The 18,588-nt window shown below is 49.5% G+C and overlaps 1 long non-coding RNA gene and 1 other non-coding gene across 2 annotated transcripts; one reads left to right on the top strand and one right to left on the bottom strand.

The window, feature by feature from the left end:
* Nucleotides 1–1,022: 1,022 nt before the first annotated feature.
* Nucleotides 1,023–8,521, top strand: LOC115652956. The gene is made up of 3 exons (XR_004000792.1): nt 1,023–1,033; nt 2,253–2,258; nt 8,439–8,521. It is a non-coding gene; the product is annotated as an uncharacterized LOC115652956 (long non-coding RNA).
* Nucleotides 1,640–1,713, bottom strand: TRNAT-AGU. The gene has a single exon. It is a non-coding gene; the product is annotated as a tRNA-Thr (tRNA).
* Nucleotides 8,522–18,588: the final 10,067 nt, after the last annotated feature.

The raw sequence follows: 18,588 nt of genomic DNA, 5'->3' as shown, positions 1-18,588 counted from the left end.
GGAAAAGAAGCAATGGTGAGGCTGAGTGGGCTCCTTTCTGGCCGAGATGGTGGGCTGTGGGGGTCTGGGAGTTGCCTGTAAGCCATAAGTGGACTTGGTGCAGTGAAAACTGCTGCTTCATTCTGGCTGACCTGGGGGCACAATGGATGACTTGGGAGTGGGGGTAGGGGGCTGGCTGTGAGCAAATGGGATCCAGGAAGGCCCAGCCTGCCCCTCCAGGGGCCCAGTCTTCTTCTTTCCTGCCATGGGGAGCCCAGCCTTAAGCCTGCCCAGCATGTGCTGCAGCTCGAGCATTAAGCCTTCCTGTGTGCAAAACCTACCTACTGCCTAGTGTAATAAGGGGTAAAGTTTAGAGTGTGAATTTTTCTTTGGTAACTAACTTTGATCTTTTACGCCTACCACTTCTAATCTTCAAAACTCCATCTGTCTGTAGTTAATAAATCTGTTTTATGCTGTACTTAAACTAGTGTATTTTGCTTGAGAGAATTTGCTTGGGAAATCTCAGCTCCATTACAAGGCTGGTTCATGTACTATTCACAATGAGGGAGGGGTGGACTCTGCATAATAAACTCACACCGATCAGGCTTCTGATTAAGGCAGGATGGTATGATCCAGGGGTGCCAGGCTGCAGAGCTGGGGGGAATTGGTGGGAGGCTCTCTAGCATTAGTTTTAGGAGTGGTTGGGAGAAGCATTCATGTCACTCAGTTGGATGTGCTCCTACCTATGGATGTGTGTGTAAGTGCAATATGGGCCAGAGATTCGCAGCCTGTCACAGCATCACAGTGTGAGAGGGAATCCAGGCGGTGGGACACAGGGCTCAGGTTGCATCCCCTAGATCCCATCACAGACTTTCAACAGCCACAGCAGATGTTCACTGAGACAGAGAGAGAGATGCCAAATGGTGATCTCCAGGGCCTGCTGACATCAAACGATGAGGAATTCTGCACACAGAGAGGACCCTGCTAGTGGAAAATGCCTTTGGAAAAGCTCCTTCTGTCACCAGCTGTGGTCGTACAGTGCTCAGTGCTCTGCGTTGTAGCCTCAAGATGCAAGTTGAGTTACGATGACCTTTTTCTTGTCTCCAAGTTTCTTAGGTGCCTCCTTCCGACACTTGTCAGAAAAAACGACCGGTTTCTTTTGGAAGCATTTGCACTGCAAGGCAGAGGCAGTCTTCTCTGCTCCCTCGAAAGATTGACCAAAAGGTGGGAAGAGCAGACACATTTGGCAAGGCACCACTGGGTGCTGCATCCCTAACCTCCACTTTACCTGGCAGGTGCCTTGGCCAGCTTAGCTACGGTGCCGCTGTCTGGGACTTTTCTCCCAGCTGCTCCATTTCTCATCACTGACAATCAAAAGGAAGGTGACATGACCTCTGTGTGTGGACATCGCCAGCGAATCCCAGGATGTGTGGTGCAGGCTCTTGTGTTGCAGCAATTGCAGTTGAAGCAACCGCCATCCCAATGCCAGTCACAGCAGCCTTTTCATCAGCTCCAGGCTTGTGATTTGATTCTTTCCAATGCTTCTCTCCAAAGAAGCCTTTTCCTTAAAAAGCAATTACTTGGATACCAAGGGAGGTCTCTTCTGTTTCTCAGAGAGACACAGGAAAATGTGGGCAGAGGAGACAAAAGCCATACAACAAGGCACCACTGGGAGTTGAACCCAGGATCTCCTGTTTACTAGACAGGTGCTTTAGCCAGCTAAGCCATGGTGCCTGCCTCAAGAAAGCATTTACAACTGTTCCATTTGATGGCCCAGGACAACACCTGCAAATTCCAAAGTATAGACCTTCCCCATTTCCCTCAAGGCTTGCAGACCTTGCGGTGTCTGGCTCTCCGTGCACAGAAAGCCACAGCTGAGTTGACAGAGAGCTTCTAACATGTGCTTCTCCCACCAGCCACTGTGATCATATACTGGTTAGTGATCTGTGTTTCAGTCACAGCAACCTTGGCTCAGTTCTGAGTCATGGTAACCTTTCCTTCAGCTCTAGACTTCTCATTTGCCACTTTCCAGCTGTGGTGGGGTAACTGCCCCAAACAATCAGGAAAAAAATTAAGGCAGCCTTGCAGAGGCGGCGCAGAACTCAGCCAGTCAGGAAAGGGCTTATTGGGAGAGCCAATCAGAAGAAGGCTTGCTGGAGCAGCCCATATATAAAGGGCTGCTCAGCACAGCAAGAGTCAGTCACTCCTTGAAGTTTGAGAAGGGAGGATTGGCTGCCCTGAAGGAAGGGGGGGGGGTACTATGATCAGAGTAGTGCTGGGTGGAAAAGGGGAGCATGAGTGACCTCCTGGCTGATTACTGCCAGACCGAGGCCCTGATACAAAGGCAGAGGAAGGTGCTAGGTCTGTGGGGAAATGATCCAGGGAAACAGATGGTGGGGGTTGGAGGTGCACCCCTTTTGCCTCAGTCACCACTGACACAGGTGGCTACACCCTGGACTGCAGCTGGCCACTGAGGCAAATGTCTGGGTAGAGGACAGCTGCCCCCTGGAAGGGGGGAGAGAACTGAGTGGGGCGCAGCCAGAGGGCTCTGTCCATAAGAGGACACTGAAGTCCTGAGAGCGACATGGGTCCTAATGATAGAACAGATGGCAGCCAGATGCTACTGGATGAAGGTGCACCGGGGGACCAGAGCTAACTGCCAGGATGGCCAACAAGAGGCACTACAGTGGTGAGACGTGCCCCATGGCACCAAGACTCAGCCGCAAGGAAGGCTCTCTCTGTCTTGAACCACCACTTAGAAGGATTCTGCTGACAGTTCTTTTCTTTTTATGAAAAGAGATACGAAAAAGGAGCCAACAGAGACATTAGGTTCAGCAAGGAAGAACTGTCAGGCCAAGCCAGAATTTCCTGGTTACTAGGAAGGCTCTTCAGCCAGCTCTTCCCAAAGACCCCTGTCCAGAGGTCTTTCAACAGTCACTGCAGATATTCACCCCAAAGAGACAAAGAGATGCCAAAATAGAGTTCTCCACTGCCTGCAGCCATCACACTACCAGGAGTTCTGTGCACAGAGAGGCCCCTGCTGGTGGAAAAAGCCTTTGGTAGAGACTCTCCTGACACCAGCAGTGCTCATATAGCATTTAGCACTCTGTGTTGGGGCTTCACCATCCCCAGATGCAAGTTCAGTTAGGAGATGTTTTTCTTGTCTCCACATTTGTCTAGTGGCTTTCAACACTTGTCACCAAAAAGACCTGTTTCTTTTGCAAGCAATGTACAGCTAGGCAAAGGTAATCTTCTCCATTTCCTCAAAAGATCACCAAGCTGTGGGGAGAGGAGGCACATTCAGCCAGGCACCACTGGGTGCTGAATCTCCTCTTTATTCAGCAGGTATCTGTGAAGGAGATAAATCTACACTGTGTAGAGGTCAATAATAGGAGTTTATTACACACAACGCTGGTGGACAGTCACCTTGCTTATTAGGCTCAGAGACACTGTCAATCAATTGATTACAAAAGAATATATAGGTTTTCCATGGGCGGGGGAAAGTGACAGGGTGGGCAGTTCCACACCCCAGGCTAGGTTTTGCAGCAAGACAAGATAGCACATTAGCCAGTGTTTAACAGGTTACATAATGTCTCCGTCCATGGTCTCAAGTTAGCAAATAACATTTAATTAATAATTTGATAAAATGTTATTAGTATAAAATATCTGTGTTGAATTCTGATTTGAGGTCCATAGGACTGGAGCAACTCCTTTGATGGTCCAACAGGTACATTCGTAGGGGTTAAAGCAAAGAAACAGTGGAAGTATATGGCAATAAAGATTGTTTTCTGTGTGTCTAAAGGCAAGGCATTGGTCCCTGGGAAGGGAGGTGGAAGGATGCCATATCTTACACTGTCATGTGCCAACTTCTCATAAACTCAAGGTTGGATCTGTGGGAAGAATGTCTCCCTACAGAGGAGACTAACACAATAGGAAGAAGGATTCTTTGTTCAATTTGCAACTCTGAATAAGACACAATTCTTTAGTTCTTAGCTCCAACACCTGGCAATTTGCTGACCAGGCCTATCTTAGCAAGCAAGGCTTTTGGTTTACCCCAGCTTTCTCTTAGCTGATCACGATTTGCTAGGCCTCTGGTCCCTTGACCATGCTCTGGACTTTAGGTCTGGAAAAGAGCTGGCACAATCCATAGATTAGGTTGTTATATAAAATGCACATGGTTTTGAACCCTTCACATCCAGTAATGCCAAAGTTCTTGGTTCAGGCTTGTAGCAGTCATGGAATAAACTGCAGGTTCAAATACAGTCTCTGGAGTCCATCCACAGCTGGGATGGGTCATTCAGTCCTTTGTAGAGAGCTTCAGTTTGTAGCAAAGTCCCTCCAGAGGTATGAAGCAGGATTGAAGACAAGATGGAGACAAGTCATCAGCATTTTATAGTCTCTTGCCATGTGGTCTTTGCTTTCTTTGTCCCAAGGACACTCTATTTAGCACATGGCATAGAAAGAAAACCTTAAAGTTCTGTCCATAGGCAGGTCCCTGCATACCTTGCTGAGTCACAAGGCGTATCTGCCTTCTCTCAGTGGGTCAGTTGTATAACTCATGGTCCTTAATGAGCCATCAAGCAGGCTAGTCAGAACTGACACCAACTTCTATGGCTGGAGTGTTCCTGGGAAGCATAGCACAAGTTTGAAATACGGGCAGCATAGAGCCAATATTCATAACATCAACTACAAAAATGATACACATCTAGAGATAGCATCATTATAATCAGCCAATCAGAACCTCTCCATACATCCCTTACACAACAACCTTTCTACAATATTGGCTGAAAACATATGAGTGGTTGCAACAGTGATCTATAGTTACAGATTATGTCAATAAGGTCACAGGAGGTGACACGGCATCAGTGAGACTGATACTGGAATACTGCCTCCAGTTTTGGTGTCTTCATTTGAAAAAGATATTGTGAAATTGGAGCTGGGGCAGCAAAGAGCCGCCAAATGTTCTGAAGGCTGGAGAAAAATGCCTTCTAGAGAGCTATTGAAAGAGGTCAACCTGTTTAGCTTATCAAAAGAAAATTGAAAGGTGACTTCTTTGAAGTCTTGAAGTGCCTTAATGGAGAGAAAATATTGGGTATTAAGGGGCTCTTTAATCGAGCAGAGAAAGGCATAATAAGACCCAGTGGCTGGAAGGTGAGAAGAGACAAATTCATATTACAACTAAGGCACAAATAGTCAACAACGAGGATGATTCACCACAGGAACAAGCTACCAAGGAAAGTGGTGGATTCGCCATCTCCTGATGTCATTTAATGAAGACTAGATGTCTTTCTGGAATGTGTTTGCCCAAAATGTAGCTTTTGTGTCATACAGGAGGCCTGTGATATGCAGGGGGTCAGATTAGATGCTCTAATGGTCTCTTCTGGCCATAAAGTCAACTAATTTCTGAAAAACTGACTGTAGCATTGGGAACAGTGTCTGATGTTTTCCTGTCTAGCCGGCTTGCTTCCTAGAACGAAAGCTCCTTGAGTGGGGTGATCCACAGGGAATAGCTCAAACCTCCAAAGTACCTGGCCAGTGGAAGGACATTAGCACTGCAAGGGAGGGATGTATGGTAGTGACATCACAAAGGCCTTTTGCAGGGCCTCAGACTATTGGTCAAAGGTGGTGGGGAGGTGATGACCTCACAGAGAGATGCTGACATCAGCCAGGCACGACAGAGGCGAGGAGCCAGGGAAACCTCAGAGACCCCTGTGGCTTTGCTTCAGCAAGTCTCCTTCTCAAGGCCTGTCTTTGAGGATTGAGAGTATTTGCATTCACGTACGTGAGCACCAGGAGGAACCTCTTTCAAATTTTCTCCTTCCCTTTTAGTGATTTTACTAGAAAACAGCCGTCCCTGTTTAGAAGGTAAGAGCCTCCTCGAGGTTTGAAACCTGTTAAGTCTGATCCATCTGTGATAGTTGAATTCTAGGCATGGAAAACACGAGCTTAAGGAGGCAGAATTATATTCCACACCTGAGATTTTATCCCTTAGACTCACTGGGGACATTAGGGTTTGTCCTTTTGGTTTCACCTCTTCCTCCATCCCTTCCTCCCTCCTTTCTCTTTGTCTCTTGCATCTTTTGTCCTTTCTCCTGTTTCCCTCCCAATACAAGGAGAGGGGTGGGCGGGGGGATGGGGGGTGTGTGTGTTGCAGGGGAGTGTTTGGCAGCTCCCACTGTGGAAGGTCCACCCAAAAATGTGGGGCTGAAATAGTGCTCGGGCAGTGATCCCCGCCAGTGACCTGGGCCATCCTTTGAGCTCTCTGGTGAGAACCCTCAGCCTCCTTTCCTCAGTCTTTACCCTGATTGGCTGAGCAGGGGGTTATTGACAGGGAGGAAACACAGGTCCTTGTTCTTCTTTTTTAAGACCAAGGAAATAAGTCATAACCACTTATATGTTTGATGAATTTTGCTGCTTCTCTGCATTAATTGTCTCTGAGCAGTTCATGATTCTCTCTAACATTGCAGTTCTCTTCAAATACTTGCTAAATAATTACTGTGCACTGTTATTGGTCTGGAGCTCATGTGAAAGCTCTTTATTCAGCTCATTCAAGATCTGATGGTTAGTTTGAACATCAGGGCTCTTCGGTCCTACTCCCAACTCTGCCACTGGCTGGCTGTGTGACCTAAGACAAGTTAATTCTCCTTTCTCAGCCTTAGCTTCTCCCTCTTTCAAGCAGGGATAATAATGATCCGGTCTTACCTACCTCAACACACACATTGTTTTTCCCCGCACACAAACAGTCTCCACACTGCAGTTGAAAGGCAGCTGGCAATCTAGTAGGAGGCCCATGGAACAATGGGATAGAGAAACCTGCATCACTGACAGTACAGCCATGAAGACACCACACACCAGCCTTCCCTAGCTGGCAAAAATCAAACCTCCACAGAAAGACCCCTATGGTGTCACACCCCAGCTCCCTAAGCCCTCAGCCACCACCACTTAACACAGGGGCCTTTCTGCACTCTGGTTCTGTTCTCACTGAAGGGGCATTTCCAATTGTTTGCTCAGACCAGCTTCCCCAGCACACTCACTGTGTACATGTGGCCATGGCTGAACAGCAAGAATTCCTGCCCATTTCCCAACTGGCTGGAGCATGGTTAGAGTGTGTTTGTGGTTAATGATGTTATCATGGTATAAACCCCCCACTCTGAACCTTAGCGTCCAAAAGATGGGGTACCAGCATAAATTCCTCTAAGCTCAATTACCAGCTTAGAACCTGTAGCGCTGCCACCAACCAGGAATTCCAGTGCCTGGTACACTCTTGTCCCCCCAAAACCTTGCCCGGGAATCCCCAAGACCCAGTCCCTCTGGATCTTACCACAAGGAAAGTAAACCCTTTCCCTCACCATTGCCTCTCACAGGCTTCCCCTCCCTGGGTTACCCTGGAAGATCACTGTGATTCAAACTCCTTTAATCTCAAAACAGAGAGGAAAATTCACCTTCCCCTCTTCTTCTCTCTCCCCCTCCCAGACTCTCCCTGAGAGAGAAAGTAATCCTAACACTGAGAGAAAATTAACCTTTCTCTCCCCCTTCCCTCCTTTTTCCCTACCAGTTCCCTGCTGGATCCAGACCCAGTCCCCTGGGGTCTCACCAGAATAAAAAAAAATCAGGTTCTTACACAAGAAACTTTTAATTAAAGAGAGAAAAACAGTAAAAATTATCTTTGTAGATTTAAGATGGAATATGTTACAGGGTCTTTCAGCTATAGACACTGGGAATACCCTCCCAGCCTAAGTATACAAGTACAAATTAAAATCCTTTCAGCAAAATAAAAATCTGAACTCCTTCCAGCCAAATACACATTTAAACTCCTTCCAGCCAAATGCAGAATTGCAAATAAAGAAAACAAACATAAGTCTAACTCGCTTTATCTACCTAGTACTCACTGTTCTGAACTATTAAGAGCCTGTATCGGAGAGATTGGAGAGAAACCTGGTTGCACGTCCGGTCCCTCTGAGCCCCCAGAGAGAACAACAACCAAAAACTAATAGCACACACAAACTCTTTCCTCCCTCCAGATTTGAAAGTATCCTGTCCCCTGATTGGTCCTCTGGTCAGGTGACAGCCAGGCTTACTGAACTTGTTAACCCTTTACAGTCAAAAGAGATATAAAGTACTTCTGTTCTATTAACTCCTACTATCTGTTTATGACAGATGTTGCTGTAGATTGTTCATTCCCTGCCTTGGGAATTCAGACAGTCCCTTTCCCAACATATCTCCAGCACATCAATCCCTGGCTGGGTCTCCTGGGCAGTGGAAAACATCCCTTGTTTGGTGCTGCCAAGGGGATCATGCAGAGCTGAGACGCCCCTCAGCTTGGATCCAACGGGGATGTTGGATGGAATTTATCACAGAACTGTCTCTGCTCCCCAGAGCCCCACGGGGAGAATCTAGAGAAGGGGGAGTCATTCCTCCCCTGCGCTCCCAGAAGAGCTGCTAGGACTCCTTCCTGCCAGCTACTCACCCCTGGATTCCTCCTCAGCTCCTGGGATCTTTCTGCTCCAAAGGCTCCAGAGGCCTGGGGTGGGGAGCGCGTCACTGCACAGTATGAAACACAAGGGAGGTTTCTGGAATTGAAGGAAGGAGCAGAAAATGGAGAGGAAAGAAACAGAGAGAAAACACCTCATCTCTCTCCCCTCCCCCTCCCAGCAAGAAATGTTATCAAGGATCAGCGTTTGGGGAAATGGTGCCCTGGGCAAACTTGTACTTTGGCACATCCCCAATGCCCCTGGACGATCTCCTCCCCCTTTCCCTCCAGCTCCTTCACTCCCAACCCTTGCGCCTCCTTCACCCCAACTCCTGCTCCCTCCTGTGCCCAAACCTCTGCACTGTGTCCCCTTTACCCTTAACTCCTGCACTGCCCTCCTGTGCCACCAGCCACTGCCCCTCTCCTGCACCCCCTACACCCTAACCCCTGCACCCCCTCCTGCACCCACATGGGGACAGTGACCTCTGTGCATGGAGTAGCTGGTATTGCTGCCCGTCCTCCCTGGGACGCTGCTCCTCTGGACACCCCTAGGAACTGCAGAGTCGGAGTGGAGGGGCAAGAAGTGACATCATCTGAGTTCCCTGCATCCAGGTCACTTTCCTCAGCCTCACAGCACAACCCAGGCGGGGAAAGTGACCAGGACGCATGGAGCACATAGTGTTGCTCCTCTCTCCCCCTAACCCTCTATGGGGCCACGGAGGAGCACTGGGGCAGGGGAGAGCAGTGTGCACCTTTGCACTGGCACAAGGTGCCCTTTGAGCCCCTGGAGCCCTGGGCGGCTGCCGGGGGGGACCCCACCCCTAAGGCCAGGCAGGCCACACAGCAAGAACAGCAGAGAACACAGAGAGACTGGCCACACACTGAGCAGTGGTAGCCTGGGCGGCTTGTAATGGAGGATCGACTGGGCTCAGCCTCCTCAAACCTTACGTCATCAAAGAGACAGTGGGGCCCATGACTAGAGGCCCTGTAGAAATTAGGTCCCCCTGGAAAAGTCTCCCCCATGTCATCCCCAGGGCTGGAGGAGCTCTCACTCCGTGGTACGACTGGGGGCTGCAGCAGGGGCACAGAGCTTCTCTGATCTCGGGGCCACGGGGGGGCAGGGGTAAAGGAGTGACAGGGTGGGGCCAGTGGGGGAAGGGGTGGAACAGAGGTGACAGTGGATGGGGCCATGGGTGGAAGGTGTGGAAGGGGGCGGAGCCACAGACAGAAGTTGGGGGGCATAGTTTCAGTGCTGGGGGCCCCCGCACTTATTCTCCCTTTCCCTGGGCTTTCGCATCACTAGGCCCTGCTTAGCGAGTAGGGTTCAGTGGTCCCCAAAATGTGTGGCATGACTCCTAGGGGGACGCAGGAAGATTCATAGCAGCCAGCCCCCATGGAGGGAGCACCACTCAGCCCCACTCTGTCCCAGCTCTTTTCCAACCCCAACCTCAGCCTGGGCCCCTGACTCCCAGTTCGGCCTCCACTCCCTTACCCCTGTCTGCACCCCTCTCTTCAGCAAGCAACAGCCCCACTCCCAGTCCCGGTTTTCGACTCTGGCTTCTGAGAGGCTACAGCCATGGATAAGAGGGCACAGTGTGAAATGTTTGGGGACCACTGGTTTAGGGTGACATTCTCAATCACTTCTATGCAGTCCAATAAAAGCTATTCCTCACCCATCAGGACCGACTAAGTATGTTCTGCTGCCCTTCACTCATGCAGGAAGGATAATAACATTTCATACCAGTCAGTGCTAAAGTGATTTGTAACCCGCCACCAGCCAAAACTGGTCATTTTGGGGAAGCGGCCCCATGATGCCGCATACCTAGGCAGAGTAGGTGTGTCTATGCAAACATGGTCTGTTCCTGAAGTCTTTCCCACAGCTGGTCACTAGGTGTGAGAGGGAGCTCATTCAGCCCCTGCTTCTGCTTAGTATTTAAAAACACCTTAGTGTCCCTATCTTTGCTGGCCTTAGATTTTTCCTTCTGTTGGTTTCCTAATGGCTGAGTGGTTAAGATGATAGACTGCTAGTCCATGGTGCTCTGCACACTTGGGTTCAAATCCCATCTTTATCAGATGCATTCAGTCTTCACCTCTCCTTTATAGAAAACCAACTCCTCCTTTGGTACAATGACAGATCAAACAATGTTGCTTACCGCAAACAAAAACCTGCTCAGAAACTCCCTTGCTTTAAATAAAATGTCTAAATCTCAGATTTCTAAAAAAAATTTCTTAGTCCTGTATGTCTTAGTTTTTATCTCAAAAGGTAACAGCCTCATAATCGCCCCCAAACACCCTGGGACCTCCCCAAATTATTAAAATACTCCAGTTCTCAGCAAGGCCATGACAGTGACCCACAGCTAGAGTGTCTAGGCCAAACTGTTCTGAAGGAGACAACTCAAACATTTTCTCCCTGCTTCCCCTGGCAAGGTCTGACTGGGAAAACAAAATTCCTCAAACTGAAAATTTTCTGGTGAAAAACCAATACAAGCTATTTGGGGACTTTGGTATGAATGTATTATTATTATTATCTTCTGATTTCTGAATCAGTTTTGTCCTCCAGGTGTGTTTCCACCTGTTGAGTTGTGGGGGAGACATGCCAAGTCATGATGTCTCTACCCCTCTTTCATAGTTTCTTCCAACTTTCTAGAAAGCTCCTTTGCTATGATGTGAGTCAAGCAGTGTCCATTGTTGCTGTCTTATCTCGGCGAAGTCTGCATTGTACACGGTTCCTGGGACAGTCCTTGGGAGTGTAGCTACCTTTAATGGGCCAGCAGTGAGTCTGGCTCCTCCATTTTTGCACCTGAAATGCTGGTGGTGGGCATTTCCCAACCTCATAACATATTTCTGTAATGCACACAGAGCAAACTTCGTAACTTCCAAAACCAATGTGAGCACTTAGAATGCAAGATGACATTAATGTTCAGCAGATGAACAGTTCAAAACTTTTAAAATGATACCTCACCAGGCAGACTTTGTTCAAAACGTATCATCATTATATGAGAGTGGTGAATATGGGGCTTCCAGGTGCTGCTTTGAGCACAGTGTGCCAGACCTGGGCTTACACTGCAATGGGAACGTACCCTTAGAGTCCATCTCTCCTGGGATAAAGGTGGCAACATGGCTGGCCTGGGTCATCTGACTTGGGCTCATGGAGCTAAAGCTGAGGGGCTAAGAACTGTGGTGCAGATATTTGTGTTCACACTGAAGCCTGGGTTCAGAAACCCTCACCCCTTGTGGGGTCACAGAGGTTGGGTTCAAGCCCATATGTCTGCACTGTAATTTTATAGTCTTGCAGCCCAAGTCCCATAACCCTGAGTCAGCTGACCCAGGCTTTGAGACAGGTGCCCTGGGTGTTTTAATCACAGTGTAGACATGACATTAGGGTAGGTCTACAGAGCAATGAAAGACCCAGGGCAGGCTTGTGTCGGATTAATCAGGGTCACGTGGCTTGGGCTGTAAAGTTGCAGTGTCTGTGTCTCAGCTCAGGCTCAGTCCCCTGCTCTAGGAGCCCAGAAGGTTGGGCGGGAGTTTAGCAAGTGGAAATGGTAAAACCGCAGGGAAGTATTACCCTGGACTCATGGCAGTTCTCCATTGGTCTGTCTGCTTTTGGGGCAGGGATAATAACTCACAGTGATGCCCTGTTGAGTGGCTTTTAGGGGCACCTGCTCTTGGCTGCTGTCAGAAGGACCTTTGGTCTAGCCCAGTGTGGGTTTTCTTATGGTTTAAATTACACACACAGGCACTGATAACAGAGTTACTGAATGTTTGGGAGTTAGGAGCTGGTAGGTCAGTGGTCCAGTCCCCTCATGGATGACCCCCTCCCTCTGGGACAGGGGCAGGTCTGGGCTCTCACACCAAATGCTCATTGTGGCTGCCAGAATCTGTGGGCAGCTCACCTAGTTTATGCCGAGGGTTGAGTCTTGCTTTGTGCCCAGTGTTTGAGAATGAAAATCCTAATCCACCCTATGAAATAACGAATGCAGCAGGATGTGTTATTGTCCCTGCCCCAAAGCAGACAGATCAATGGAGAAATGCCATTGAGTCCAGGGTAATACTTCACTGCGGTTTTACATTTTTGCTTGCTAAACTCCCTCCCAACTTTGAGGGGGCCCAGAGCCCAGTATTGAGCCTGAGCTGAGATATTTACACTGCAAATTTACCACCCCACGGCCAAAGCCTCAGGAGCCTGAGCTGGCACAGGGCAGCCCTGGGTGTTTCATTGCAGCGTGGACATAGCCTAGCATTATGTCTACAGTCATAAACACACCGAAGTCACTATTCTCAAACCCTGGGTCAGTTAATTCAGGCTTGTGGGACTTGTGCTGCAGGGTAATAAAATTACAGTGTAGACACTTGGGCTTGAGCCCGGCCTCCGAGACCCCACAAGGGCTGAGGGTCTCCGAAGCTGGGCTCCATCTGAGCCTAACTGTCTACACTGCAGTTTTTAGCCTCACAACCTGAGCCCCAGGAATCCAAGTCAGATGATCCAGGCCAGCCAGGCCAGAAGGCTTTTATCATGTTATAGATGACCTCTCAGAGTATGTCTGCATTGCAATGTAAGCCCAGGATTAGCAGAAGTCATGTCAGCAGCTCCAATGCATAAACATAAACCATGAGGAAAAGACCCACCTCCAAATAAGCAGGACAGTGTCCTTCTCCCTACGGTTCGTAAGTCCAGCAACCAAAAATTCTTTTATATGAGCTATCCCCTCTCTGCACCCTACTCACAGCTGTTGTCCTTAGTCAGTGCAAGCCCAGAGGTGCCTCTGTACAGTTCACCTGCCATCCTGGGTGGAAAAGGGGGAAAATAAGAAGGCACTATTCTCACTATGTTGTCTAGGGACTCACTCTTCACTCCACAGTCACCCTGTCCTAACATTGATCCAACCCCTAAATTTTAGTATTAGGACCCAGGCCCCAGCCCACTTGGCTTTGGAACCCCTGTCCCCTGCCTAGCAAGTGCTATTGAATTGAGGGTGAGTCCCTCAATTGGGGTCTGCCGAGCACAGTTGTGCTGCCCTCAATTGACACAACAAGGATAACAACCCTTTATTTCTCCTGCCCCGATAACATGGAGACTGGGAATCCAACACCAGCCAAAAGTGATCATTTCGGCAAGCAACCCAACATATTTCCAGCATACTGTAAAATCCACATGGTAGATTCATACACAAAACCTTGCAAGAAAATCTGCCTGAAGGGGTCTGAAGCAGCTGCTGCTGAAGGAAAGGAGAGGGCTGTGGGTTGCGATTGAGGAGCAGCGTGAGGAGGAGGGGCCTGTGGGTTGCGATTGAGGGGGCTGTGGGTAGGGACAGAGGAGAAGGGTGAAGAGGAGTAGGCTCTGGTTGGAAGTGAGGAGTAGGGTGCATAGGAGGGACTGAGGGTTGGGATTGAGGGGCACTGGGAAAAGAGGGGACATGGGTTTAGGCTGAAGAGCATCATCATTTGGGGATCCAGCAGGATAGGGGAAGGCAGCAGGTGATTATAATTCCTTAGGGATATTCTCTGTGTGTGTGTGTGTGCGCGTGTGCATGTGTGTGTAGGGAAGGAACATGCTATATGCCCAGAGGCCTTTATTCTTCCAGGCTTGTGCAACCCACCCCAGAGGTGGCTGCATCTCACTGTTGGGTGAGGCATCCTTGGCTGCATCACCTCCTAACCACGTCTCTCTCTCCCTGCAGATGACCCTGAAGCACTCGGCAAACATCTGCAAGATCATGGGGCGCTTTGAATATTGGGCAGGCAGGGGCCAGGTGCCCAGCCTCCCCCCCCAGAGAATGGGACCCAGCCCTCCTTACTTTTTACAGGGATTAAAGAGGGCAAAGGGGGGCAAATCAGAGGAGGGGGTGGCCAGGGTCTGAGCAGGGGGTGGAAATTGACTGGTCAAGGTGTCAAGCAGCTGGAGGCAGAGTTAGGAGATGGGCTGAAGGGCAAAATTAGAGACGGAGGAAGGAGCTGGAGTTCATGGGGAGGCAGGGGCAGAGGGGTAACAGTTACTCCGGGGGGCTGAGACTCCAGTGTTTGCAAAAACAGGGTGGGGGAGCAGAGGGGCTTTTCTATTTCCCCTCCCACAGGCAGAACCTCTCAGCATGGGCTTCCCAGGGCTCGGCTCTTAAAGGCACAGGCATCCCACTGCCTAGACACTGCAGCTCCTCTCTGAAGTAACCTACTGAGGTGCTGCAGTAGGAGACTCAATTCAGTGAAACTGGGCATTCCCTATACGCCCCCCAGCCAGGGAGCTGTGCACCCCCTTCCCCGAATTTCCCCAACCCCCCCACAGTGCTCAAGTAGTTACATGCAGCGCTGCCAATGTTGTCACTGGTTGCAAATTTGAATGGAAATTGAAACGTTAACACACACTTTGAAAGCAGATACAACGTATGAAAACTACTTGTACCTGAGAAAGTAAAATAGGTTTGGAAAGTCTGGACAAAGCCAGGTTTCTTCACCCAGCTGTTGTGTTTGCTGACAAGGTCGGTGCATTGGCTTCGGCAGTGTTGGCCAACCTTAGAATTTCAAATGATGATTTGTAAGCGAGGTGTGAATGAGCTCTCCCCTGACAGCTAGTGATGACCAGGGTTGGAGGAGGCTTTGGGACCAGACTGTATTTACATGAACTCACCTACTCTGCTGAGTTATCCAGCAGACAAAGCTGGGCTGCCTCTGCTCTAGGTGCCCGGAGGAGAGAAGGTGTGTGGGGCTCCAGCCTGGGAATCTTCTTCCCTACTGCCAAGCCCTGACTATTAATCCCAGCTCTGGCACTCCTTTCTTCAAGTGCCATGTGGGCCCAAGGAAAAATGTGGCTAGAAGCACAAGGGCCAAGCTTGTGGGCATCAGGTGAAGCAGCAAGAATCCCAACCATCAGAGTAACAAGTTCTAGAGCCCTAACCCCTTATGGCCATCCCAGCCAAAGCCCTGGCTCTACGAGGTCTGAGTCACCCAGCAAGAGAGGAAAGATTCACTCTTACACAGCTGGAGACAGGGAACGTGAACACTGGGAGATCTGGGGCTTTACCACAAGGTCCCACTGAGAATTTGAACTCAGATTGCAGGATTCAGAGTCCTGAGTGCTGCCCATTACACTATGGGACCAGCTTAGGCTGATTTCTCTGCACATCAGTGACCCTCATGGGGCTGGCTTGAGTAAGGGGGCTCTTGGCCCTTTACTAAAACTTTGTGTGTGTGTGTGTGGGGGGGGGTTCGTTGGCTAGTTCCCAGCACCAATAGAAGGGGGAAGGATCAATGGGAAATCAGGACCCTGAGACTGACAGTCCCCTGGGCAATGAGGAGAGGCCAAAGCTCCAAGTTAACCGCACTGACAGGCCAGGCAGTGTAATGAGGGAGTCACCCGGCCAGGGGGTCCCATCCTCTGTGTAAGCTGGAACTGTCTGGGCCAGAGTGGGGCAGAGCTAAGGAGAGAGCAGGAGCCTGAGAAGATCCGGGGAGTAGAGCTGCACAAGTGTAGTACCAGAAACTGCTCCCTGTGGGAATTTGCTACCTGTAGCAGTTACTGAGACCTGAGGTTCTTATTTGCTGACTTGTCCTAATTAGCTAAAACTTGACAGTGGTTTTTTTTTAGCAAAGGCCAGTCCCTGGCCCCTTGGTCCAGACATCCTCATTCACAGCAGGCTAGGGGGACCAGATGTCAAAGATGAAATATTGGGATGTGGGGGGCGGACCAAAAAAAAAAAGCCGGAGGGCCCCACCACCACCAAGCGGCAGTGGCATAGCCCCATCTCCACCCAACTCTCAGCTCCAACCCCCGATACAACCCCAGCTTCCCCCATCCCCTCGCTCCTGGACCCAGCCTGGGCTCTGAGCTCTGCGGCCGAGCTGCGCTCTGGGCCCCTCCTGCAGCTCCCGGGTAAGGAGCGAACCAGGTAGCTGGGCCCGACCCCTCCCGGCAGGAGTGCATCTGCGCCACGTGTGTCACTGCCCCCCGCCCATCTGGCTCCAGCCCCACTGCACTGCCCCGCAGGCTGCAGGGCTGGAGCAGCCTCCATGCTGTGCTCCCGGCCATGGCCATGGCCCGTGTGCAAACCTGGGAGGGAGGAGGAATGCCAGGGCTGGGATTTGGGGAAGGATCCAATGGGGGAAGGAGGGGGTGGAGTCAGGGAGGCGAGTGTCCCTCCGGACTCTGCCTGTTTGCCGGAGTATAGGGCAAAATTGTTTGTTTGTCCAGTGTTCCGACCAAACATCGGTCGGGACACGGAACAAACAAACAAATATCGGGACAGTCCTGATAAAATTGGAACGTGTTGTCACCCTACATCAGGCTTCAAATTGAGAATCATTTCCCATTCCCACTCTGTGGGAGGGGAGACTTTTAAACGCGCTCTCTGTGCGACTGCACATGGCTAAGCAAAGAGAACAAACCCAAATCCCCCCTGTGCTTTGGGAGCCAGGTTTGCAGTAGGAATTCTGTAGTTCAGATGATTTCACATCTGGGTATTGTGATTCTTTACCAGTTTCTCTGGCTTTGTAGCAGTTTTGTACTCCCAGCTATGATGGCTGAGTGGTTAAAGTGTTGGAGTTGAAATCTAATCAGGTTCCCCTGCACAAGTTCAAATCCTGCTCACAGCAAGGCCTGTGTTTTAGCCAGTCTCTCACCCAGGCAATACCTCTGTACTGAAACCCCAGCCCTCCAGTAAAGGTACTGCTGCAGTGTCGCTGAGAGCAGAGACACCACTGAAAGACAACAAAAGGGTTATTCACCTTGTACTGTAATTGTGGTTCTTTGAGAGGTGTGTCCCTGTGGGTGCTCCACTACTTTCCTCCTTCCCCTCTGTTTTGGAGCCCTGTCATAAATAAATAGTTAAGGGTTAATAGAACAGGAGTACTTCATGTCTCTTTTGCCTATAAAGGGTTAGTAAGATCAGTGAGCCTGGCTGTCACCTGACCAGAGGACCAATCAGAGGACAGGATACTTTCAAATCTGGATGGAGGGAAGTTTTGTGTGTGCTGTTAGTGTTTGGTTGTTGTTCTCTCTGGGGGCTCAGAGGGACCAGATGTGCAACCAGGTTTCTCTCCAATCTCTCTGGTACAGTCTCTTATTTGTTCAGAATAGTAAGTACTAGGTAGATAAGGCGGATTAGGCTTATGTTTGTTTTCTTTATTTGCAAATGTGTATTTTGCTGGAAGGATTGTATCTTTGTTTGCTGCAACTTGTATTTGTGCTGGGGGGAAGATTCTCTCTAGTGTCTATAAGCTGAAAGACCTTGTAACATTTTCCAGCTTGATTTTACAGAGATAATTTTTACTTTTTGCTTTCTTTTATTAAAAGCTTTTCCTTTTTAAGAACCTGATTGTTTTTTTTATTCTTGTGTGAGACCCCAGGGGACGGGGTCTGGACTCACCAGGGAATTGGTGGGAGAAAGGAGAGAAGGGGGGAGGAAAAGCCTGATTTCTCTCTGTGTTAGAGTCACTGTCTCTCTCTCAGGGAGAGTCTGGGAGTGGGAGAGAAGGGGGGAAGGTGGATTTCCTCTCTGTTTTAAGATTCAAGGAGTTTGAATCACAGCGATCTCCTAGTGTACCCAGGGAGCTAAGAATCTGGGAGGAAGAAAGGAGGGGAATAGTTTATTTCCCTTTGTTTTAAGATCCATGGGTTTGGGTCTTGGGGTCCCCAGGGAATGGTTTGGGGGCCAGAAAGTGTCCCAAAACACTATATTTTTGGGTGGTGGCAGCGCTATCATTTCTAAGCTAGTAATTAAGCTTAGAAGGGTTCATGCGGGTACTCCATCTTTTGGACGCTAAGGTTCAGAGTGGGGAATCAGACCTTGACAAGCCCTTACCTATGAGCTCTGTGGTAGAGAAGGAACCAGGAGCAGTTTTCACACTGCTATATTGACTTAATGCAGAGCACAAGATGGGGAGAGTGTATGTGTGGGCCAAACAGAAACTGCTACCTAAAATCTCCGATGTGAGGTCCAAGGGTATAAATACATATAGCATGGAGCAACACACCCCTCGAAGAACTGCAGTTACTGCACAAGGTGAGTAACCCTTTCTTATCCCATTTTACATTCAGGGCCCCAAATCAGCTAGAATCAGGCTTAACTTTAAGTGTGTGAATAATCCCATTATTACAAGTCACTCTCACACTCAGGCATTTTTTCCAGCCCTCAAATAATTTTTGTGGC

Source organism: Gopherus evgoodei, chromosome 5, assembly GCF_007399415.2.
Source record: "Gopherus evgoodei ecotype Sinaloan lineage chromosome 5, rGopEvg1_v1.p, whole genome shotgun sequence".
NCBI lineage: Eukaryota > Metazoa > Chordata > Testudines > Testudinidae > Gopherus > Gopherus evgoodei.
The sequence above is the reverse complement of the archived record's forward strand: the minus strand, read 5'-3'. Positions and strand labels throughout refer to the sequence as shown.